The sequence below is a fragment of the Trichosurus vulpecula genome, chromosome 3 (assembly GCF_011100635.1).
Source record: "Trichosurus vulpecula isolate mTriVul1 chromosome 3, mTriVul1.pri, whole genome shotgun sequence".
In the NCBI taxonomy this organism is placed as follows: domain Eukaryota; kingdom Metazoa; phylum Chordata; class Mammalia; order Diprotodontia; family Phalangeridae; genus Trichosurus; species Trichosurus vulpecula.
The window spans coordinates 65,271,222-65,297,093 of NC_050575.1; positions in this window are offsets into that span (position 1 = coordinate 65,271,222).

Below are 25,872 nucleotides of genomic sequence, written 5' to 3' on the forward strand. Positions count from 1 at the left end.
ACAGGCAGGTAGGGTGCCAAGTCATTGCCCAGGATCTTGGAGAGATCATGGCAGATGGGAGAGTTGCTGCAGGAACAGTGTGGAGCAAATGATTCCCCAATGTTCTAACCAATGAAGAGAATGGAGGCTGCAAGCTGTTAGCCAGGGAGCTTAGCTTTGATTCCTGGCAAAATTATAGAACAAAATATCAAAGAGACAGTTGAAGTATACACGATGAATACAACCGTGTAACAGAAAAGAACAAGATGAATCAAACTGAATACTGTATAATTTTAATGAACAAGTTTGACCCTAAAGAAGAGATGAGAAAAATGTACCTTCTTCTTTTCTTTAAAGAGGGGAGAGACTATGAGTATGAAGCATTGTACATACTGTTAGTCTTATCTGGTGAGCTGGTTACTTTTGCCAAATTCCCTTTCTTCCCCCTTTCGTTAATTTTTCTTGTTGCCCATACAAGAGATGGTTCCTTGGGAAGAGGTATGCTTGGAAAGAAAGATGATATAAAAATAAAAGATATCACTAACAACTTAAAAATAACATATCACACTGAAGTGATGGTTTGTGAATATTTAAAAAACCGAATGGTGATTACAAATAGATGGTATAGCTTCTTCAAGCACAGGTCAGTCCAGACTAAACTTATTGCATTTTTTGACAAGACTATTATATGGATTAAATTACATATATATAATATATAAATATATACACACACACATAGATACATATTAAATATATGTGACTATATATACATATATGTATACACAGACATATGTATATACATACAAACACATATTTTGTTGTTGTGCGATCATTTTCATTTATGTCTCTTTGTGACCCCATTTGGGGTTTTCTTGGCAATGACACTAGAGTGGTTTGCCATTTCTTTCTCCAGCTCATTTTAAAGATGAGGAAACTGAGGCAAACAGGGTTAAGTGACTTGCCCAGGGTCACACAGCTAGTAAATATCTGAGGCTGGATTTGAACCCAGGTCTTCCTGACTCCAGGCCCAATGTTCTAACCACTAAGCCACCTAGCGACTTGTTATTATATATTATTATTATTATCAGGGGAATTCTGCAGATATAGTTTAGCTAGATTTTAGCAAGGCATTTGACAAAGTCTCTCACCTTATTCTTGTATACAAGTTGGCAAGACGGAAACTAGGTGAGACCTTAGTTAGGTGAAGGTTGGCCTGGTTGAAAATACATGGAACCAAAGTCAGTAATGCTCAATGTCAGCATGGAAGAAGGTATGTGGTAGAGACTTCTCCATGGACTTGTTCTTGATTCTATTCAGTTTAGTATTTAGAAGGTAGGTGGGTGGCACAGTAGATAGAGTGCTGGGCCTGGAGTTAGGAAGGCCTGAGTTCAAAACCAGCCTCATACACTTGCTAGCTGTGAGACTTTGGGCAAATCACTTAACTTTTGCTTTCCTTAGTTTCCTCAAATGCAAAATGAGGAAAGTTAATAGTTCCTACTTACAGGAATCCTGTAAGGATCAAAGGAGATAATATTTGTAAAGTACTTAGCATAGTACCAGCAATGTAGTAGATGCTTAATAAAGGCTTATTTCTTTTTGTGTCCCACTAAGGGTGATCATGATCCCCTATATTCAAATATTTAAAAGACTGCTGTGTGGAAGAGGGCTTATTTTCTAAGATCTATCTGTTACTTAGTTCTTAAGGACACTAGTCAGCACAATGGATAAAAATTGCAGAAAGGCAGATTTAGGTTCTATGTTTAGAAAATACTTCCTGAAATTAGAGCATCAAATTGCCTCAGAAGGTAGTGAGTCCCCACTCACTAGAGGTCTCCAAGCAAAAGTTGGATGGCCATTTTTCTAGGATCTTACAAGATGGATTTTATTCGGGTACACAGAATTTTGGAATCCCAAAGTCCCTTCCTACCCTAAGATTCTATATTTCTCTGAGTTGGGCTTTAAAATATCAATTCATTTCAACAAATGGATAAGTGAAAAGGAATAGGGTCTTTAAGTCACGATGAATGATGTGAGCAAAGGCAGGGAGGTGGAAAAGCACAATTTAAAGCATCCCCAGTCACGTTTGGGGGACGGTGAGTTGTCCGGTTTGATTGGAGCTTATTTAAATAATAATATCTAATAATAATAATAGCTTGTATTTACATAACACTTTGTGTTTTGCATATATTATCTCATTCTTATCTGCACAACAATCCTGAAGGCAGGTGCTACTCTTATTCTGATTTTACAGATGAGGAAACTAAGCCAGACAGGTTCAATGGCTTGTGCAGAGTTTCAAAGCTAGTAAGTGTCTGAGGCTAGATTTGAACTCAGATCTTCCAGAGTCCAAGTACAGGGTTCTATTCACTTTGCCACCAGGTAGCATGATATAAGGCTGGAAATGTAGGATAACAGTGCAGTGAGGGTCTGGAACACCAGACTGAGGAGTTAAATGGCGCTATTAACAGACTTACTCTTAAAACTTACATTTTCTATGTTTTGATGGGTACAATCTGCATACCCAGGCATATGCATATTTTAAAAAAGCCATGCCCTGACTTGTTTATGTGGTGTACACAAAGGGGGTTAAATGCCACTTGGCGATCAATTCTGTCAATTTCTATCCTCATCATTACTTATACATAGCAGGGAATGATCAAAATTAGGCTCCTTAACTTTCACGGGAGATCTGTGTAGAAGCTCCTCCGTTTGACTTGTAAAGTCTTTCACAACTTGGTCCCAGGCTGCTTTATTGCTCATCATTCACATTTATGCCTTCTACAATCTAGTCACATTGGTCTGGCGGTCATTAACCATGACACTCAATCTCTTCTCTTTGTGCACTGCACACTGGTAGTCTGCCCGCCTAGGACGCACTCTCTCCACACCTTTACCTTTTGGAATTCTTAGGATGTTTTCCCCAAGAAAATCCAGCTCAAGAGCCAGCTCCTACGAGAAACCTTTCCTGATTACCTTTGTCATTATCAACAGTATCTAATATATCTCTCTGTCTCTGTCTGTCTGTCTCTCTTTCTCTCTCTGTCTCTCTGTCTGGTCTGTCTCTCTATCTTTGTCTCTCAAGTCTTCCTGACTACAGGTCCAGTGCGCTATCCACTACGCCACCTGGCAACCCAGTGCCTCCTTTCTCAAATTGCCTTGTATTTATTTCGTATTTTCAGTTGTGTCCTACTCTTCATGATCCCATTTGAGTTTTTTTGGCCGAGATACTGTAGTGGTTTACCATTTCCTTCTCCAGCTCATTTTATAGACTGAGGCAAAAAAGGCTAAGTGACTTGCCCAAGGTCACACAGCTAGTGAGTGTCGGAGGCCAGATTTGAACTCAGGAAGATGAGTTTTCCTGACTCTAGGAACTGGCACTCTATCTACTATGCCACCTAGTTGCCATTTATTTCATATAGATTTTGTATTTTCTTCTATATGTACACATTGTCTCCCCTCCCTCCTTAGAAAATGTAAGATCTTTGAGGGCAGTGACTATTCCATATTTGTTTTTGAGTCCTTAATTCTGGGCACATAGTAAGTGCATTAACAATGCTTTCTGATTAATTAATTTTAGAACTTTCCTTGTTCCTTGATTTTAATATTTGACAAAGGCAAGTATCTATTTTTCCTTCAGCAAATACCGCTTCTCCATTCATCATCTCCACCAACCACAGAGCAATGAGCTGCCTCCACTCCTCTCCCCCCAGTTCATCTGGGACTCACTATGGTGACTGACTCTGTTATTCAGGAAGCCTCAGGAAACAGCCCTGGCTGCCTGGACTGCTACTCCTTTATGTGGGCAAATGGAATGAAAACCAGTCCAATGATCATGATTTCTGAGGGCCCAAAAGGAAACTGGGATTCACTGATGTAATTTCAGTTCATTACAGATTTCCTAAACCTGCCTTGCCTAAGTGGATTTAAATTTTTTCCCCTGCCACTTAGCTTGGAAAAAAAAAACCCTTAATTGCAACATTTATGCATAATTGCTAGGTGATGAATGCCTGAGGAATTTTTCCTTGCAGACACACACAAATGTACACATTACAATCAACATTTGAGGGAGAGAGAGATTGTTCCCCTAGAAAGGTTTGTGCCCCCATGCAGGTGGGCACCTAGGATTCACCCACTTCTGTGCTCTTCACTTCACTATCTCATTTTTCACCTTTTAAAAATAACTCTCAGGAGGAGCTCCATTCAGACAACTAGCTTGTCTCAAAGCATCGTGAGTAGAATAGCTTTGTTGGGCAGGGAAACCACAAAATTATTCTATGAACCAACACGTATTTATTGTGTCCACTATGGGATCGTGGTTATGGTAGCCAACATATAGGGTATTTTGTTGTTGTTCAGTTGTGTCTGACTCTGACCCAACATGGGATTTTCTTGGCAAAGATACTAGAGTGGTTTGCCATTTCCTTCTTTAGCTCATTCTACAGATGGGAAACTAAAACTAACAGGGTTAATTGACTTTTCCAGGGTCACATAACTAGTAAGTATCTGAGGTAGGATTTGAACTCAGGTCCTTCTGATTCCAGGGCTGGCATTCTATCCACTGTGCCACCTAGCTGTCTCTAAGGAAATAGAAACTATAACCCTCAAAGAGCTTTCAATCAAATTTAAGGAGAGAAGAATAATACATCTAAAATAGTAACAAATAATAATGGATATTTTATACCTCTTTAAAGTCTTAAAAGTGCTTTATATATCTCTTATGAGAAAAATATGAAGGATATCCAATCAGTTGCCAAGTCTTGTAATTTCTACCTCACAACATCTCTAGCATCTGTTCCTTTCTCTATTTACACCGTCACTAACCTAATTCAGGCCTTTAGGACCTATTGCCTGCATTATTGGGATAGCCTCCTAATTGTTATGCCTGTGACAGGGTGATCTCTCCAGTTTGTCCTTCCTTTAGCTGCCAAAGTAATTTTTCTAAAGCACAGGTCTGACTATGTCACACTGCTAATCAATAGACTGCACTGGCTCCCTACTTCCTCTGGGATCAAATATTAATTTTTCTGTTTAGCATTTAAAGGGCTTTACAATTTGGACCTAATTTGCCTTTCTTCTATATTCCTTCTCTTCCTTTCTTTTATTATTCTACCAAACTGGCCTTGCTATTGCTCCCACAGGACATTCCATCTCCTTTCTCTGTGCTATAGAACTGCCTATACACTCCCCCCTTTCCCTCCCCCCAGGCCTGGAATTTATTCCCTCCTTTCCTTTACTGATTAGTCTCACTTTTTTCCACCTTCAAAATTAAGCATTCCTGACCCCAGCAGCTGCTAGAATCTCCACCCTCCATTTACTGCACTTTTATTTTGTATATGTGCCCTCTTCTTGTTGCCCCCCCCCAACTTGACACTCATAGGTTGAATATTGGGTCCCCAGTAGAGTGACTAAACTCTGGTTTAAGGTACTCTGTAGGTCCCTCCTCCAAAACCCTAGCTCACAAACTCCAACTGGTGTGCTCACTTTCAAGAGACAGTAGAAATGAAGTAGCTCAAAGCATCACTATTCACTACGATGCTGTGGTAAGAAGAGTTAGCTACATAACAATGTCCTTATAAAGCTAGGATATATTCTTCCACAAATATACACAAGACAGGTGGGATGAATAGGCATAAATGGAATAAGCTGACTGGGAAACATACACATAAGGACAATACGTAGGTCAAGGCAACCCAGAACCCTGTAACTTCAGGGCTCTAATGTCCTTTTTTTTAATTATAATGCCCTCACACTGCTCCCCAGGGCCAATGTGTATGTGGGATGAGTCTCTTGTCTGAGCCCCTGGTAGTCCATCTCCAAAATGCCAGACTTTTTATTGTATTTTTATCTTTTGATGTCTTTTGATTCATGCATAAATTGGATTTAAGTGAGGCAGAGTTACACGAAGTCATCAGCCTCACTCTTTCTTCCAGAGTCATCACAGTCTAGAGGCAGGACAGAGTCAAGAGGACTGGTACTGGCTCAGATGCAGCGGATGACCTTGGCATCTTTAATGTCTAACCAAGCTCTAAACGCTCCACAGGACTGGCTTCAGCTGCCTTCATGGCCGTTGGAACAAATTGTTCTCATCTGCCCATTCTACTGGGGAAAGTTTTCACATTCCCCCTAACACACCAACTCCCCCAGGTTACCCTCAACTTGGTTTAGTCTATTTGCTGAAACGGTTTCCTGGGGTGCACATGCTCCAGCTTCTTGGAGCCACAGGTGAGAATTAAGTGTATCAGGAGGTTGTTGTTGTTGTGTATTTGTTGTGTTTGTCTTTTGTTTTTGAAGAGGACCATGACACCAGGGAAATGATGACAAGACTTGAAGTTGACTTTGATTTGAATGAGGGAGGGCTGTGCAAAGTCACCAGCCTCGCTTTCTCCTCCAGTGCCATCTTGGTCCAGTGACCAGATATTCATCAGGATGACTGGAGATGACCCAGGGTTTCTCATTGCATCCTGGGTCATCTTCAGTATCACGGGGACAGCAAAGGTGGCTCAGCAGCCCTCACCCCAGAGGGACTAGTCTTCCCTGAGGGCACCCTATACCCCAAATGCCAGGGCAAATTCCCCCTTCAATCCCCAGACATCAGTCTTCTTTCCTGTCAGGGGTCACATTCCTTGAAACTGAATCTTGCCCCAGCTGGTTCTCTTCCATACTTTGCTGGATGTAGGGTCTCCTCCTGGGCAATTAAAATTGCTGCAAGATACTATGGCTGATGGGGGCAGGGAGGAGAGGAAAATCCTCTCTCCCTGCTGCCCTCTGATAGAGGAGCCTGTCCAGGCACACTCCACAAAGCTGCTTCATACCTTGAACCTCTCTAGGAACTGACAGGCAATCAAGGGTGTGGCCAGTCTTCCACAAGCCAATGTCAAGTTGCCCTCTTGTTCCATCCCAGAGAACTCTTTCACACTTCTTAAAGAGGTAATAGTGTATAGATATGTCTTTGTACTCTATTTAACACATTAACACCTCAGCTCTCTATTATGTACCCCCTTCTGTGATTTCATCAACTAGACTGCATGGAATCAATTGTTCAGAGATTACCTCCCTCCTCAACACATATATATTTTGTACATACTTATTCAGTTTGCCCCCAAAGTCTTCTGTTGTTGTTCAGTCATGTCCAACTCTTCATGACCCCATTTGGGATTTTCTTGGCAAAGATACTGGGATGGTTTTTCATTTCCTTCTCCAACCCGTTTTACAGATGAGGAAACTGAGGCAAACAAGGTTAAATGACTTGCCCAGTGTCACACAGCGTCTGAGGCCAGATTTGAACTCAGGAAGATGAGTTTTCCTGACTCCGGGCCTGGCACTCTATCCACTATGCCACCTAGTTCCCTCCCAAAAGCCTTAGTTCAGATTTAAACTCTTTAACCTGAAAACTTAAGCTCTCGAGCACTAAGACACTTGGGATATACTGTGGCATATACATGTTTCCTCTGTGGATAGATTACAAGCTTCTTGAGGGCAAGGAGTTGTTTCATTTTGTTTTTATATATCAAGCACCTAGTATAGTGCCTGGCAGATGCTCAATTAGTACCTATAAATGCCTCTTGATTGATTCTTAATTGCTTGCCTTTGCTCACACTATCTCCAATGCCTGTAAAACTGTCATATCTCTGATACTTATTAGCTGTATGACCTTGGACTAGCCATTTAAACTCTCTTCATCATCATTTCTTCATCTGAAAAGCAGAGACTTAAAAACCTATGCTATCTATCTCACAAGATTCCTATGTGGCTCAAATGAGATGGATAAGCAAGAAACCAGTAAGTCAGAAGGGAAGAGTCAAGAGTTGTGACTTGAATTGAGACCTGACAGTTAGGTATTATGTCATCAGCATAAGGGAAAGCAAGATTCATTTAACAAACATTGATTTATTGTTCTGCTTGGCTCCAAATGGCCTTATTAGGAGCATTGGAAGAAAGTTGGGAGGAGGTAGATTTAAAATGGATGTAAGGAAGAACTTCCTAACAATTAAAACTATCCAGAAAGGAAATGGGCTATCTTAGGAGGTAATGGGTTCATCCTCATAGAGAACTTCTAGCAGAGGCTGTATGATCACTGGTCAGAGATGCTGCCCTCAGTATACCTTTTTGGGTATGGATTAGACTCTATGGCCTCTGAGGTCTCTTCCAACTCTGAAATTCTCTGCTTAAACACCTACTATGTGCAGATCACTGTATGGAGCTGTAGGTAGTGAAAAATTTTTTAAGAAGAGTTTAGATTAAAAAAAAGTGGGGGTGGGTGGGTAGAGAAGGAATGTGGTTATGGGAAATCTATGATCAATTTGATGTGTTACCCAATCAACTTGGCAAGACTATAAGGTGAGAATCTTTCTTTGGAGGCAAGTAAAGAGCATTTCTGCATGGAATGTTAACCTGTCCACTGGCAGGTCATTGATTAGGTTTCAGAGATTAGGGCTACTTCCTAATGAGTGGTTCACTTAGAACAATCCTCCTACCTTTCCCAACTTAGAAAAGTGAATTGGTTTTTCTCTTTTCAGTTTCATGGACTCCCCATCCATCTTCGTAAGACAGACTGCAAGGCTTGTGCTTTTGTACTATTTTGTTGTTGTTTAGTGGTATCTGACTCTATGTGACTCCACACACTTGTCCATGGGGTTCTCTTGGCAAGGATACTGAAGTGGTGTGCCATTTCCTTCTCCAGTGTGTCCCCATTTTACAGATGCGGAACTGAAGCAAATAAGGGTTAAATGACTTGCTCAGGGCCACATAGCTAGTAAGTGTCTGAGGCCAGATTTGAACTCAGATCTTCCTGACTTCAGGCCAAGTGTTTTATCCACTGTACCACCTCATTGCCTTTTTCTTTCCTACCTGGGGCAGGTAATGGTAATTTGCAGCACAAGGATGTGGAAAGCAGTAAGTGTTTGTCTCACTGGCTTTGGCAGTGAGTCCTTGGAAAAATTCCTGACAGACTTTTGCTTTTGTGATTCCTTTTTTGAACACAAGTCAGAGACTATGGAACTTGATAGTGGATTTCCTAATCTCTGGATATTAGCAGAGAAGTCCCTGAGAATTCCCCTAGATGTACATGAGAGAAGCAGGAATGTATTCGCCTACTTAGCTCTAAGTCTGGGACTTGGGAAGAGAGTTTGAGGATCAGACCTTTTAGAGTGAGAAGTGACTTACCTGTTTCTTCAGAGAAAGAAACAGAAACCCCAGGTACTTATTGTACAGTGTCATCCTTGGAGAACAAAGTCAGTGAATTACCGAGGCAGTGCATGTAAGGCATTGACTGTCCAACAGCCTTCAAAGATGATCTTGCAGAGGAATCTAAACCACAGGGTAGCCCTCTGAATGTGAAAGGGACTATACATGACTGTGCCCTTCTGAGGGCAACTATTTCAGCATCTGGATATAGTTCTAATGGCTCCTTTGCATCTTGTACATTTTCTGTGGGGACAAATAACATTTGCCCTTTACCAAATGTGAATTTCATACCTTGGGTTCTAGTGAAGAAGCCACTGATCCCTTTTATCCACTTTTGAGGAAACCTAGAAACATTCTATGCTGTGAGTATACTGTGAGATTTTCTAAGAGCATCTTCAGTTTGGAGTGACGAGTCAGAGAAAAGTTGACTCTTTAGGGTCCACCTCTAGGATTTGATCAAGTTTGTTTGAGCCTAGAGTCCTGGGAGGTCCTTTAATAATGTGTCAAAGAAAGTCTCTGCTCCTATGTAACTATTAATATAAAAACACCAGGAAGAACATGAGCAAAGTCACAAAGGACAAACCAAGACCAGCCGAAACAGGAGCAGAAGGTTAGGGGCAACCCCTGTTTTGAATAAAGAGCTTTGTGGGAGGTCTGTTCAATGTTATAACTCTTTTGTAGTCCAGCATCTATATATTCTTTTCTTCCCAGCCTCTGTCTCTGCTTTGGAACTCATATGGGCAGGTCCTTGGAGGATCTTTTCCAAATCTCTTCTAGAGACTAGATTATTCTGAGGTACCACATCACATCTATCAGATTGACTAACATGACAAAACAGGAAAATGATAAATGTTGGGGAAGATGTGGGGAAATTGGACTAATGCATTGTTGATGGAGTTGAGAACTGATCCAGCCATTCTGGAGAGCAATTTGGAACTACGCCCAAAGTGCTATAAAACCATGGATACCCTTTGACCCAGCAATACCACTTCTACGTCTCTATCCCAAAGAGATCATAAAATGGGAAAAGGATATTGTACAAAGATATGTACCAAGGATATGTACAAAGGTATTTTAGCAGCTCTTTTTGTGTTGGCCAAGAATTGGAAATTGAGGGGATGTCCATCAACTGGGGACTGGCTGAAGAAGTTGCGTATATGAATGTAATGAAATATTATTGTTCCATAAGAAAAGATGACCTCAGAAAAACTTGGAAAGACTTACATGAACTGATGCTGAGAGAAGCTAGCAGAATCAGGAGAACATTGTACACGATAACAGAAACATTGTGCGATGACCAACTTTGATAGACTTAACTCTTCTCAGCAGTCCAAGGATCTAGGATCTATAAGACTCATGATGGAAAATTCTATCCACATCCAGAAAAAGAACTAGGGAGTCTGAATGCAGATAGAAGGATATTATTTTCTCTTTCTTTTTGTTTCTTTTTTCTCTTGATTTTTCCTTTTGGCTCTAATTCTTCTTTACAACATGAGTAATGTGGAAATATGTTTAATATAATTGCACATGTATAGCCTTTATCAGATTGCACACTGTCCTGGGGAGGGGAGGGAGGAGGGAGGGAGAGAAAATGTAGAACTCAGAATCTTATAGAAATGAATGTTGAAAACTAAAAACAAATAAAAAAAGAAAAAAAAGACTAGGTTATTTTCATAGCCAACTTGGAGTAGTAGGCCTCCTTTAGGATGATCTGAGATTTATGAAGCGGACAGAATGGAACCCGAAGTCCTTCCTAAAATAGACAGGAGCTCATTGAACTTGGCCAGAATAGAATCTCTAGGAGTATTGGACAAAGAGAACTTTATATCATGGTGAATAGAGCATAAAACTGAAAGCTAACAGAGAAAACCTGGGCATTAGACCCAACTCTGTCAACTTGCTGTGTGACTTTTGGTAAGTTGCTAAACACTCTAGGATTTCTTCCCTCATCTCTCAAATGCAGGCCAACGGACCTGCTTTTCTACTTCACAACATTGTTGGGGATGCGGGTAGGCCCTGAACCTGTGTTTTCATTGGTATAGGGAGCTCCTGAGGAAGACAAGGGGATAAACATTCACATCTGCCTACTATGTGCCAGGCACTTTGCTAAGTGCTTTCACAAATATTATCTCCCTTGATTCTTACCTCAACTCTATGAAGTAGGTGCTATTATTTACCTCATTCTACAATTGAGGAAATGGAGCCAAATAGAGGTTAAATGATTTGCCCAGGGTCACACAGCTAATAAATGTCTGAGGTCATATTTGAAATGAGTCTTTCCTGACTCCAGGCCCAGAGAGCTGTCATCTCTTTCTTCCATTGCCTTGCATTCCATTCCATGCCAATGTATCTTCCTGCATTAAGAAATTCCCTATATTAACTTAGATTGTTAGCTTCTCTTATAATTTATTGTCTTGGAGAACTGCTTAGAGTAGAAGTGTCAAAGCTCCCTCAACATTTCCAGTATGGCCTGAACTAGGCTAAAATATAATTGAGGAATATTAAAAAAACGAGTATAATAGAGCATAGATAATGTTAATATGTGGTTTTCAAAGTCAATATATGCACCAGTGATTCTTCTATATGGTTATTAGGCCCCCATTTCTTTAAGTCTGACGCCACTGGCCTTCAGCATTAGGAGGTTAAGGGACTAGCCCAGGATCACATGATCAATATGTGTCAGAAGCAAGACTTGAATCCAGGTCTTTCTGGTGAACTCCCTGTCCAGTGTGTTAGGTCACCTCTTTTATCTGTGAATATAAAATTAGATAACGGATGTTGTTATTATTATTGAGTCACTTTTCCCACTTGGGGTTTTCTTGGCAAAGATATTGGAGTCATTTGCCATTTCCTTCTCCAGCTCATTTTATAGATGAGGAAACTGAGGTAAAAAGAGGTAAGTGATTTTCCCAAGGTCCCACAGTTACATAAGTGTGCAAATAAGGTGATGGATATGAAAGTGCTTTGAAGATTCAAAGTCACTGCGCAGGTAGCATGCATTACTATTAATTGTAAAATAGTTGCCTTGCTTGTCAGATTTCCATTTTTGTAGAGACATAAAACTGATTCATTTTGGTAAATCTGTATACTAATGTTGAATGATCAGAATATGCACTTGTTTGGTTATTACTTTGAGTAACAGGACACATTACACATAAAATTACACACATTTATATGATAGTAATAGTGGTTCTATGTGCGTGGACATTGAAAGAGTTATGGTTTCTTTCAAATGACTCCCTCCTACATTGACACAGCTCTCAGTACAGAATCATAGAATTTGGAATACGAAGACACGTTGGAGATCATCTTGTACAATTACTCCATTTTACAGATAGGGAAACTGAGACCTGAGGAAGCTAGGTGACTTGCCCAAAGGAACATAGCTAATAAAGAATAGAGCTGGGATTTGAACCCAAGTCTTTTTACTCCACAGCTAGTTGTCCTTTCACAAAACCTTATTATCATTCCTTTCCGCTACATCTTATCCTCCAGTATGATTCTTGTCCAGGCTTTCCCATAAATTTGCCACAGAGGATGTACCCAGCAGCCTTATTTTAATATCTCAGCAGTACCTGTGTGGCACTCAGACACTCCATCTGCTGTTTCCCAGTCTTGATTCATCCCTGGCTCAGTTTTTCAGGTCATACATGTCATCAGTAATGCTTTTTATGCCTTTTCCTGCATGAAAGTTGTGGGTAGTAGTGTGCTGCCCACGATTTACGCCCACCATGTTTCTCTTCGTTGCCCTTTGGGTTGTCATTTAAATTCTTCCAAGATTGTGGTGTTCTGAGCTTTGTAACCATAGAACATTGCCCAGAGAATATTGGTATTAAAGAGATGGGCTTTTGCAGCAACGTGTGTGTGGACGTGTGTGTGTGCTCATTCAAATTGAGAGTTTAGCAGAGCCATAGGACAGGACAAACTGAACTGCTGGCATATTACTTCTGCTGGGAATAGACTGACAAATGATTAGGCTCAAATTAAACCTGTAAAGACCTCACTTTGAGGGTTTCAGACTGAAATAAAAGACATTTTGGGGAATAGCTTTCTTTTATTCCTGCAGGACCTAAAGGTCCCTAAATAGAGGCAGATTTACCCATTCTGCATAACAATAACAACACGCATAGCTCACAAGTAAAGAGTGTTTTTACAGTTTCTGAAATACTTTCCTCATGACAATCCTATGAGGTAAATGTTACAGGGATTGTTATCTTTATTTTCCAGATAGGGAAACTGAGGCCTAGGGAAGTTAAATGACTTGAACATGGTGACATGGATCATAAATGTCACAGCTGGGACTCAAGCTTAGATCTGTGCTTGTCATTTACTCTGCTTAAAATCCTTCAATAATTCCCAGTTGCTCATTGGATCAAATGTAAACTCTTTCCCCTGGTATTTGAGGTCCTTAGCAATCTGGATCTAATCTGCCTTCCCCTCTGTGGCTGGTAAAACAGCTAGCTACTAAGGCCCAGACACATGAGGAGGGAGCGGGGGCGGAGGGGGAGGAGAGAGGAGAGAATTCCCCTAATGCCCTGTCATATAGGCTAGTTTTTCCCTAAAAGGCTGGGAAGCTGTCCTTAGGGCTAAGGCTCAAGCCACCAATGCAAATTCCCATGTCACCTAGGGCATAAAAAGGCCTTGACATATTGACATATAGTCCATTCCCCTCCAAATAAACAGGCCCTTCTGTCCAGACATGTTTTTGAAATAGAGGGACCAGACATGTTTTTATATTATAGGATCAGGCATGTTCCTATACAGGGAAGGGGTTAGGGAACCCTAAATCAACCTGAATTGGTGTTGCATCCTTCCTGGATATCCTTTTCGTGCCATGACTGAGCAAACCTTTTGTTAACTGTCAGATGGTCTAGTGCATCTCATTTCTTTCTATTCCCAAACCTGAAGTACCAGATTGGCTTGAGTCAGTCCAGACTCACAGCACCAACCTTTTCTCACATTACTCCGGTTATGCTCTTACCTACCAATGGCAGGCTACCAGCCATAGTCCCAGACCTCATGGAGCCACCCTTCTGCCTCTGGGAATTTGCACAGGGCATCCCTTGTGTCCAGAATGCAACTTTGTCTTTGGAAATTCTCTCCCTTCAAGGGTCGGTTCAGGGGCTACCTTTCCCAGTCTATTTTCCCTGATCTCCTCACCTGACACTATTCTTTTGTCTTAATGTTTTCTATAAGTCTTTGTCTGGATCTAAAACAATCACTTTTTGCCCATGGGGCACTTAAGTACATGTCATTTCCTCCCATAGACTCTAAACACCTTGAGACCAGATATGGGAGTAGTGTTCATCTGTGGATTCCCCCAGACCTCCCTAGTACGGTGGCTTGTCCACAGTTAGATAATGAACATTTGTTGAAAGGTTGAATTGAATTCTGACTCTGAGTCTAGTCTTTTTTTGTATTATGCCAGGCTTCATCATCTTCCATTTTCACTCCATCAGCTTAATCTCCCTCTAATATTTTTATGCTCGGTAATTCCCCCACAGTTGCTGCTAATTGCACTCTTATCTTGCTGTTTAAGGCTACAAGTTATTTTCTAACCAACTAGTGCACGAAGTGATTAGCAAAAATACATCTTCCTTTAGTTTTGAATAGGAAGTCCACCTGCTAAGTATTTTTCACACTTGAAATAAAGAAGAAAAATAGAGAGCAGCAGGCAAATAGCCTAATGGGAGCAGATTATCAGACAATTATGTCTGCTTTTTAATTCTAAAAGCTAATGATCATTTCTACCTTAAGCAAACACAGTCTTGACTTCACATTTGAAAGGATGACAGCTACCATTAAAAAGAAGGTTACAGGACATAAAATCACAGAAAGAAAAGGGTCCAACAGGGCTCCTTTAGTTTTGGGGAAAGTTGCTAATTTCTTTGGCAAATTTAAGTCATAACTTACACCTTTTGCTACTACAGGCTTTCCAAGAAGGTCCTATCTTGCTCTGTTGTGGTAGACAGAATGTGGTAGACTTTATAGAGCCAGGAAGACCAAGATTCTATTCCCTCCTCTGACACTTACTAGCTATAAGACCGTGGGCAAGTTGTTTAACCTCATGGAGATGCAGACACCCTATTTCCTTATCTATACCAGATATGTTCTGGAGCCAGCTCATGCTGGCTTAAGAGATCAGATTGTTAAATTTTAAGGGTGATCATATACACCTTGGCAATCGGCAAATGCTATAAACAAGGGCTTGATTTATTGTTTTGTTGATTATCTAGACTTAAGAAGGTGTTAGTAAGATGTTAATGATGCAGATTAAATCCAAAAATGTATTCTAGGAACAATTTTTTTTTCCTGGAGAGTTGATTGTTAAACATTCAGTAGCACAAACCAGCTACAGACTTAGTCTTTAAATTATGAATGGGGATGAGCATGTCTATTGTACTTACTTCCCAGAGTTATTGTGAGGATAAAATGAGATTATGTGTAATGCATTTTGTAATTTTATTATTATTATTAGATATTATATTTTGCATGCATAGAAGTCAAATCAATAAGCATTTATTAAGCACTTACTATCTGCTAAGAACTGTGCTAAACACTAGAAATCCAAACTGAAGTAAAAAGATACAGCCCTTGCCCTCAAGGAGTTTACATTCTAATGGGGCAAGATAACTCATAAAAGGGAGCTGAAAAACTTGTGGGTGGGTAAAGGGCATAGCAGAGAGAGGAGTCTATTGAATCAGGAGAAAAGCCAGATGAATAAAGGCATGAACATGGCTGACCTGGGTACTTTCCATCAAAAAAGGGCTATGAGTGACTGACCAATCAGAGGAAGGGGCTGTAGGGTGGAGTGTTCTGTTAAGGTGATAAGGTTGCTGGAACCTGGTGGAGAAAGAAGTCCAGAGAGTAAGAAGAGGAACTTGAGAGGAAGGAAGGAGTGAACATAGACCCTTATACTGCAAAGTTTCCTGGGCTAAAGGTCTTTTTACTTTGCACTCTTTAAGCATATTGAATCATAGAATGTTAGAGCTGGAAGGGATACTGATGATCATCGACTTCTACCTGTCCATTTTACTTAAATATATTGAGGCTGGGAGAAGTTTATTGACTTGCCCAAGGTCATAAACTAGCAAGTAGGAGAGCCGGGATTCAGACAGGGCATCTGACTAGAGATTGGGGTTTTTCAAGTACAGCTTTCTCCTCTATAACTACATAACTTTTTTTGGCATTATCTTTGTATGCAAAGATGGTGTGAACATATAGAGATTACAATGGTTGCTCAAATTTATAACATCTTTGCCCCACACTCACTTGGACTTCTGTAGCTACTAAATCAGGGAAGAATATAACTGGGGCCCTCTTAGAACCATTTAAGTCACTTAGCCATTTGAAGAAACTTTTAAATAAATTACCTTATGGTTAATTTCGTCTTACCTAAGTGAATGCTTCCATACTTCAGTGGAACTGAGATCTCATTAATACTGGTACTCCACCCTTCATAACCTCTCATCTTCTTGTCAAGCTCAATTAACTCAAAGTGAGCGTGGGCCAATATTCCTAGGTACAATAGGACCATAGATTCAGAGTCAAAAGAGATCATAGAGGCATTTATTCTTTCTTCATTTTACAAATTAAGAAACCAAGTCCTAGAAAGCCTAACGCTTTACCCAAGGTCTTACAGGTAGTAAGGGACAGAGGCCAAATTTGAACCGGAGTCCTTTTGTGCCCAAACCTTCAATAATCTTCCCACTGCACCGCATTGCCTTGGCCCTGAAGACTCAGTCTTTAGTACTTTCCTGTTGACCAAGTTACAGCTAGTGACTAGGGCTTTACACCAAGAAACTGGTAGTGCCTATATGCCCTCAGGGTGAACAAACAACTTTAGCACTTTGTTAACAAAAATAATTAGTTAAAACAGGAAGCTACTGGCATCAACTCCCCAGGAGTTACAGCCAACAAGATCTTCTAAGCAGGTCCCCACCTTGCTGAGAACCTTCCCAAGTAGCATTCTGCCCACAGAGCTAGGTGGATTGTCTTGGGAACACAGGACTTTGTCCTTACTTTCATTATGCACTCTTCTTTCTCCTTGCCACCACACACAATTGTTTTTTTCCCTTCAGGTATTAGAATTGTATCTTACAGCTTTGCTTGTTAGAGATACAAAAGCCTGTCAACCAGAAAGAATACCTGCAGTTAGCTTTTAGCTAATTGGCACTGGATAGTTCATCATATAATGGAGAACTAGAAGGGAACTTAGAGATCTTTAATGCCAACCACCTATTTTACAGATGAAGAAACTGGGTTTAGCTTTCACTTCGGCTTTGGTATGAGAATTTCCTATTTATTTTTGCTCCCTCCTTCCTTCCTTCTTTGGAGACCCTCTTTTTCTACTTCTTTGCCTCTTGGTATTATTCAGCCCTACATTTCTTTATAGTCTCAAAAGATTATAGAATAATATAGCAAGCATTTATTAAATAGCTACTGTGTTCTAGAATACTGTCTTAGGTGCAAAGGGAGATATAAAGCTGTGATTATAATTCTTCTGTTTGGGTGGTGCTTATAGTATATTAGGAAGATAAGATACAAATACATATAAATGCAATCACATACAACATTACATGCTATATCCATTAGAGAAATGTGAAACAAAGTGCTATGTGAGTTTTGTGGGCAGAGGGAGAGAGGGGGAAAGGAACAAGCATTTATTAAGTGCTTACTGTTTAGCAGGCATTGGGCTGTTTTACAAATATTATCTCATCTGAACCTCACAATAACCCTATCCTAGGAGGTGGTTGTTGTTGTCAAGTTGTGTCTCACTCTTTGTGAGTTTTGGAGTTTTCTTGGCCAAGATACTGGAGTGGTTTGTTTTTTGCTTTACTAGCTCATTTCATAAGATGAGGAAATTAAGGCAAACAGGGTTAAGTGACTTACCCAGGGTCACACAGCTAGTAAATGTTGAGCCAGATTTGAACTCAGAATAAGAATCTTCCTGACTCCAGGCCGAGCACTCTATCCACTGCTCCACCTAGCTTCCCTGGGAGGTAGATGCTATTATTATCACCATTTTACAGTTGAGGAACCTGAGGCAGAAAGAGTTTAAGTGGCTTGCCTAGAGCCACACAGCTAGTATGTATCTGAGGTTGAATCTGAACTCAGACTATCAGGTGGATCAACAAAAGCCTTGTATAGGAGGTAGTACTGCAAGTGAGCTTTAAATAGGAAGGAATTCAGAGGGCAAAGAAGAGGAGGGAGGCTGTTTCAGGCATAGGAAATAGCCTTAGCAAAGGCAAAGGCAAGAAGGTACCTTCCAAAAACCGGGCAACTGACCGATTGCCCAATTCTGCTAATCATCTTTTGCTTCCAACTTTAGCTGCAAAGTAAAACTTTCCACCAACTCACAGAGCCAATTCTTAACACCTGAAACTCCAATATGATTATGGATCATAGGGCTGAGGAGAGGAGGATTTTTATTACAGGTTCACCATTTGTATGTCTTGTGGGATGCACAATGAACTGAGTTTCCCATTTAAATGCCATAATATAGCTTGATTAAACTGAGACCTTTAGTTCTTTTTCCCCGTTTCTTTCTTTCCTCCTGTAGTATTTTTTCCCGAGAAGCAACTGGGTAGAGGAAAGATCTTTCTGAAAATTGGTCCCTATGCTCATTTCTCTGTTATCCCTTTCCTCAACAACATCTCAAAGCTGAACTCACATTGGCTTATCCAACAACAAATTTCAAAAGGAAGGCATTTCTTCTTATTTCCACTCCCTTCTTCTGGATTAATACTATTCTGAATGGAACTTCAATCAATCAACAAGCATTTAATTTAATACTGTTTTCTATTTAACATTTATTAACAAAACACTTATTAAATATCTACTGTTTAATACTGTGTTAGGCACTAGGCATACAAAAAAAGACAAAATAGTCCATACTCTTGTGGAGCTTACATTCTATTAGAGGAAATTATGTGCACATATATAAGTAAATAGAAAACTGTATATACTAAGTAAATATGAGGTAATTTTTTGGAAGGAGAGGTTAACTTGGGGGAGGGGGGATGAGGAAGGGCATTAGAGGTACCAGAACAGGAGATGGAATAGCATGTGTGAGGAACAGAAAGTAGTCTGGTTTGGCTGGACAATAGAGTAAAAGGGACTAATATGTAATTAGTCTGGAATGGTAGGATGTAGCTAGATTGGGGCAGCCAGACTCAGTGGAGAGAGTGCTGAGCCTGGAGTCAGAAAGACCTTGGTTCAAATCTGGCCTCAGACACTTAACAGCTGGGCAACCCTGAGTAAACCTGGGCAAGTCACTTAACCTCTCTTTGCCTCAACAATAAGAGAGCTGTAGTGGAGGTAGAATCAAAGAGTCTTGGCTTTTGACTGGATTGAGGTGGAACCAATAAAGAGTGAGGAGGTGGGATGAGGACCAGGGGTTAATATGGTAACATAAAGAGTCCTAGCTGTCTTACGTTCACCAACAAGCAACCCAGCAAAGATTTTAAAACACACATGAGGAAACAATGGGAAATGCTGGTAAGCTTCTCTATTCAGTTTAGTACTACATAAAAAGATGGCCATAAGCATGTAGGACTCTGAGAATGAATGTGGCAGGTGTGCTCCAAGCCAGCTCAATCACTAGTAAATAGGTACTGAATCCTGTGGTTACTCAGATTGGAGATGCATCAAGGGGCCAGACATCAGCTCCCTCAAAAGTAAAAGAGCCCCAATCTGTAAAATGGGGCTAATAATGGGCATTATAATTAGAGAAAAAAGTTTGGGATGGGGGCTGAAGCCAAACTAATGTGTAACCAAGACACGAACCTGGTAAGAACACTTAGACAGAGTCAAGGGGTTGGAGGCAAAGGGCAATTTAATTTCCAGTAAATAGACCTTGAAGTCAGGGGGATCATGACCTCGTGGACTCACAGTAAGGGATGGATCCAGCTAACTACAGGTTGAAGGAATGTATCTATAGCTTGGGACCTTCCAAGAATCCTGGAACTTTAGGAGACAGAGACAATCACTGGTGAGTGGCAGCAACTGAACCCAATCTGGGGCCTTCTAGGAAGTCTAAGATAAGAGTGATCTCCTCAATCTAGTTGAGGCTTGTTAGGGCCAGAGAAAAAAAATGAACTTCTGGTTGATGATTGTACCAGGACAAGGCGAGGGAGACAGAAACAGGTTGAGGCCACCAATTATTGTGTGCCCCTAGGTACAGAAGCAAAAGCCAGGGATTATGATAGAGAGTGGTGAGTAGCCCCAGCCATCCCATCCAGAACTTTGGTGGTAGAGGTATTTAGACTACAGAGGGTCTGCTCACCCCATTCAAAAGTGTGGGAGGGGGCAGAACATGGCATAAAGTTCTAGTCTTGGAACTGAGGCTGGAGATATTAGTAAACAGAAGAAAACTCTTAATACAAAGATATACTATGACTTAAAAGAAACTAAGACGTAAACCCAGAAGAGGAGAGTAGGTCCACAATAAGCAAAGCCCCAGAAAAACATGAACGCTTGGTCAGAAAGAGTCAATTGAAGAAATAAACTAAAAGTTAAAAAAAATTAAAATAGAGTTCTTGAGGAAGAGATCGGAAGGAATAATACTAATAATAGTCATAATAACAATTAACATTTGTATAGCACTCACTATGTCCCAGACACTTTATAATTATGTCATTTGAGAGTCACAACAATCCTGGGAAGTAGGTCCTATTATGATTCCCATTTTACAGATGAGGCAAACAGCTCCAATCAGCTCATTACAAACTGAGGCAAACAGCTATTACTCAGGGTCACACAGCCAGTAAGTGCTTGAGATCAAATCTGAATGTAAGTCTGCCTGACTTCAGGCCCAGTGTTCCATCCACTGGCCCACTTAGTTGATTTAAAATGAAAGACACAAAACATGATCCATGAGATTCCCTGAGAAATAGAATAGAGCAAATAGAATCAAACAATTCAGTAAGACAGTAAGAAATATTGGGGTAGTGTCAAAAGACTGAAAACATCGGAAGAACTTGTAAAGTATTTGATTTTAAAAAATGAATATGGAAAATAAGTTAAGGAGAGGAAAATGGGCAATCATTAGATTCCTTAAAATCACAAACAGACAAAAACCCTGAAAACCTTATTTTAAGAAATTAAAAATGAAAAGTGAAATCCCACCAGTTACCTCCTGAACTTCCCAAGTGAAACCACCAAGGAATGTCAAACCCAAAATTCAGTCAAAGAAAAAATGATGTAAGTAGCTGGAAAGCTAGAATTCCAAACTCAAGGAAATAGCCAGTATAACACATGATTCAGCAGTCACCGTTGTAAAGGAGCAGAAGGCACAACATAGTAGCTTTCAACTAAGAATAACTTACCCAGCAAAACTGAACTTACTCCTGCAGGGAAAAAATAAACTTTTGAAATAGAGGACTTTCAAACATTCCTGATGAAAAGACGAGAGCTGAGCAGAGACTTTGAAATAAAATCTAGGAATCAAGAGAAACATAAAAAGACAAACATTAGTTAACTAAACAAACATAAGGGACTAAACATAAGAGACTTAAAAAATATAAACTTTTTACATTCTAGTATGGGGACATGATTCATGTGTTCCTTCAGAATCCAATCATCATTAGGAATCATAGATGGAATCTAATTAGAGAGAAGGCCTGGAAGTGGTTCAACTATATTTTGATGATCTGAAAGGAATAAAAGGAAGGATAAGGAAATTTATTTCACATAATCAGGGTGTGCAAATAGAAATATGTGTAAGCAAAGGGGAATAATAGCTAGGGGAACTGGGTAGCACTTGAAACATAACTCTCATCTGAACTGGTGAAAGGAGAGAAAAACAGAACAAGATATAAATACATTTAACTCAACAAAGAAACAAGGGAAAGTGGAAAAAGGAGTTTGTAATAAAATGAAGGGAAGATTAAGGGAGCGATTAGTTCTAAGCAAAACAAACCTTAAGGATGTTAAAAAATATGGGTTTTTTGTGGTTGGCAAAGAATTGGAAACAGGTGTTAGCAGAATGAATGAATATGTTACAGGAACTCAATGTAATGGAATACTGTTGTACTATAAGAAATGATGAAAAGAATGAAGATGAAATTTGGGAAGAATTTTATTAACTGACAGAGTAAGGTAAGTAGAATGAATGAGGAGAATGGTTTATATAGTGACAACAACACTGTAAAGACAAAACATTTGGAAAGACTTGGGAACTCTGATCAGCTTGATGATCAAACATGATTTCAGAGGAGTCACAATGAAACATACTACCTAACTCCAGATAGAGAGGTGAAGGGCTCTGAGAACCCATGGAGGCATATTCTTTGTGCGTGCGTGTGTGTGTGTGCGCGCGTGTGCATGCGTGTGGATATGACTAATGTAGCTATTTATTTTGCATGATTATATATACTTGTAACAGCTTTTGTTTTTCTTGATTTCTCAGTGGTTGGGGGAGGTAGATGTGAGAAGGAAATAATTCAAAGCTGAGAATAAAACAAACTTGAATTTTAGAAACATAACAGAAGAAAAATTATTCTCATAAGGACCTAGAGGTTTCACTGGCTTGCCAAAGGGGCTCATAACACACACAAAAGGGTAAGAGTCTACAAAATGCCTACTCTAAACTTTGTATTTCCCCCACTGCTTAGTATAGTGTTCTGCTTATAATAATTACTTAAATATCAATTTAATATTTTTTAAAAGTTTAAAAAAAAGCAAGGATGCGCATTGTCAAAAATATTTGCCATAGTTCTAGAAGTGCTTGCTACTTTGAAAAGAAAAATTAATGACACTGAAGAAATAAGCAAAGGCAAAGAATAAAAAGTCACTTTTTGCAGATGATATAATGATTTACTTAGAGAGCTCTAGAGGTCCATCTAATATTAATTGAAATAATCAACAACACTAAAATAGCAGAATATAAGATAAATACACAAAAATAATCCTTTCTGCATTTCACCAACAAATACCATCAGAAAGAGATTTTTAAAAGTTTGTTAAAAATAATTAAAGCATATATAAAATGCCTATAAATTCACCTAACAATATGTAAGTGGAGATGATATGCATATTATCATAGACTACTCTTTACAGAAATAAATACAGGCCAATAATTGGAGAGATATTAATGTCTCCTGATTGGGTCATGTTAATATAAGGAAAATGATATTACTACCTAAGCTAATTTATATATTTAGTGCCACGCCAATAAAACTGCAAAAAGATTAAAGAACTAGACATATTATTACAATATTCATCTGAAAGAACAAAAGGTCAAGAATCTCTAAGATATAACGAAAAAAGGGGTGATGAAGAGTAGTTCTAATAGTATCAGATCTCAAACTATGCTTCAAATCAGTACTCATCAAAACTATTTGGTACTATTTAAAAAATAGAAATGTTGATCCATGGAACAGGTTGGATAAACAAGGCTCAGAGACCATTGAACATAGTAACTTACTTTTTATGAAATATGAACGCACCAATTACTGGGAGTAAAGATTACATTTTGGCAGAACTACTTGGAAAACTGGAAAGCAGTCTTAAAAAATAGGTTTGGATCAATATCTTACACTCTACTACAAGAATCTATGAATGGTCATATGACTTAGATGTAAAAGATCATATAATTTGAGGAGAAGAGAAGGAGCTATACTTCACATCTACTTATAGGGAGAGAGTTCTTGACTGAACAGGGGATAGAGATGATCACAAAAGATAAAATGGGCAATTTTGGTTACATAACATTGAAAGGTTTTTCACAAACAGAAATCAATGCTGTTAAAATTAGAAGGGAAATAATTATAGTAAATATCTCTGATAAAGGTCTGATATCTGAGGCAAATAGGGAACTGATACAAATATACAAAAAATAGGAGTTATTCCCTAATAGATAAATAGTTAAAAGATATGAACAGGAAATTATCAAAAGAAGAAATATAAGTTATCAACAATCATATCAATTGGTGAATTGATGAACAAATTATAGTACATGAATAGAATAGAACATTATTGCAACACAATAAATAATGAAGAGATTCAGAGGACTGGAAGATTTGTAGGAATTGATTGTATTTGCAAAACAATAAACACAACATTGACAATAATTGTGAATATGCGCATGTAGTTCTGTATCACAAAATATGAGAGTATCTCTATAGTATAGAAGGCAGAAGAAACAAAACATTTATCCAGACACAAAAGGACCAAATCCCATAACCAATAAGTCCAGCCCATCCAAGCAACAAACTCCCCAAAACAGTAAGCTCACTTTATCATAACAGCAAGGAACTTAAAACACGATATCACAGCATGGAGCCTCACCATCCCATAACTTTCTGCCCCCCTGCTGGGGCCTTGGGAAAGACCTTCAAATCTAAATTTTTATTACATTGATGCAGAGCAAAGTGAGCAGAATTGGGAGAATAATTTGTATACTGACAATAGTGAAATAAAAGAAAATAATCAAAAGAATATAGAACTCTGATCAATGTAATGTATTTGAGAAACTTGAGAAACTTGAGAAAACTGATGATAAAGCCTGCTTCCCATTTATTTGCAAAGAGATATTGGATTAGTGGTATGGAGTGAGACTTACAGTTCCAGACATGGAATGTTTTTGCTTGGCTATGTTTCTCCCTTTCAAAGAAGGACTTGAAAGAAACTTGGGGATAAATATGGGGTAAGTTAATGTTTATAGACAGTAATGAAGTAGTAATGAATGAGAAAAAAAAGAAAGAAAGAAGGAAGGAAGGAAGGAAGAATGAAGAGAGGAAGGAAAGAATAAAGGAAAAAGAAAAGAAAAAAGAAAGAAGGAAAAGAAGAAAACCATCAATAGGACACTAAAAATATAGAGAAGAGAGCAGAAGGATGTTCAGAAGGTTACCCACACAAGCAAGTTAGTATCTGATGCTCTCAGTGGTATCATTCTGATTCTATTCCTGGTCAGGGAAGGATTATTTTGGGGAAGCAGTTTGATACAATGTAAAGAGTGCTTAAGTTGGAGTCATAGGACCTGAGTTAGAATCACAGCTCTATTATTTTTTGCTTGTTTTACCTTGGGCACTTAATCTCTCTAGGCCTCAGTTTCCTCATTTATAAAATGAGAAGGCTGGACTAGATGACCTCTTGGGTCCCTTGTGAATCTAAGTTTGTCATACTAAAAGCAGGAGATTTTATACCTATTACATTAAATTTAATATATACTTTAAAAACATTACGTAATAGAGCACATGGTTTCAAATGCAATCTTTTTCACATCTTTGTACATTGAAATGTTCAGGTTTGTTGATATATAGCTTCATAATAAGAAAAAAACTTGAATACAAAAGAGTTGAGGATAACGATAGTTCTGAGTCGTGATAATTGGAAAGGTGGTAGTATCTTTGAAACAAAGAGGGAAGTTCTGAGGAGGGCGTAGAAGTTCAGGGGAAAGATGATGAGTTATGTTTGGGACATGCTGATTTTGAGATACCTCTAGGATGTCCAGTTTTAAGTGGTTAAAATTTAGTTGATGATTTGGGACCAGAGTTTAGGAAACAAACTAGGTTTGAAGAGAGATGATATTTGGGCCTATGAGAATTAACACGATCACCAAGTGAAAGAAAGTAGAGAAAAGAGAAGAGGGCCTGTGACAGAATTTGGGGTAGGAGCTAGGAGGCACAATATGGATGATGATCCATTCAAGGAGGCTGGAGAGATTGTACAGATAGGGGAATCAAAAGACAGCTGTGCATAAAATCC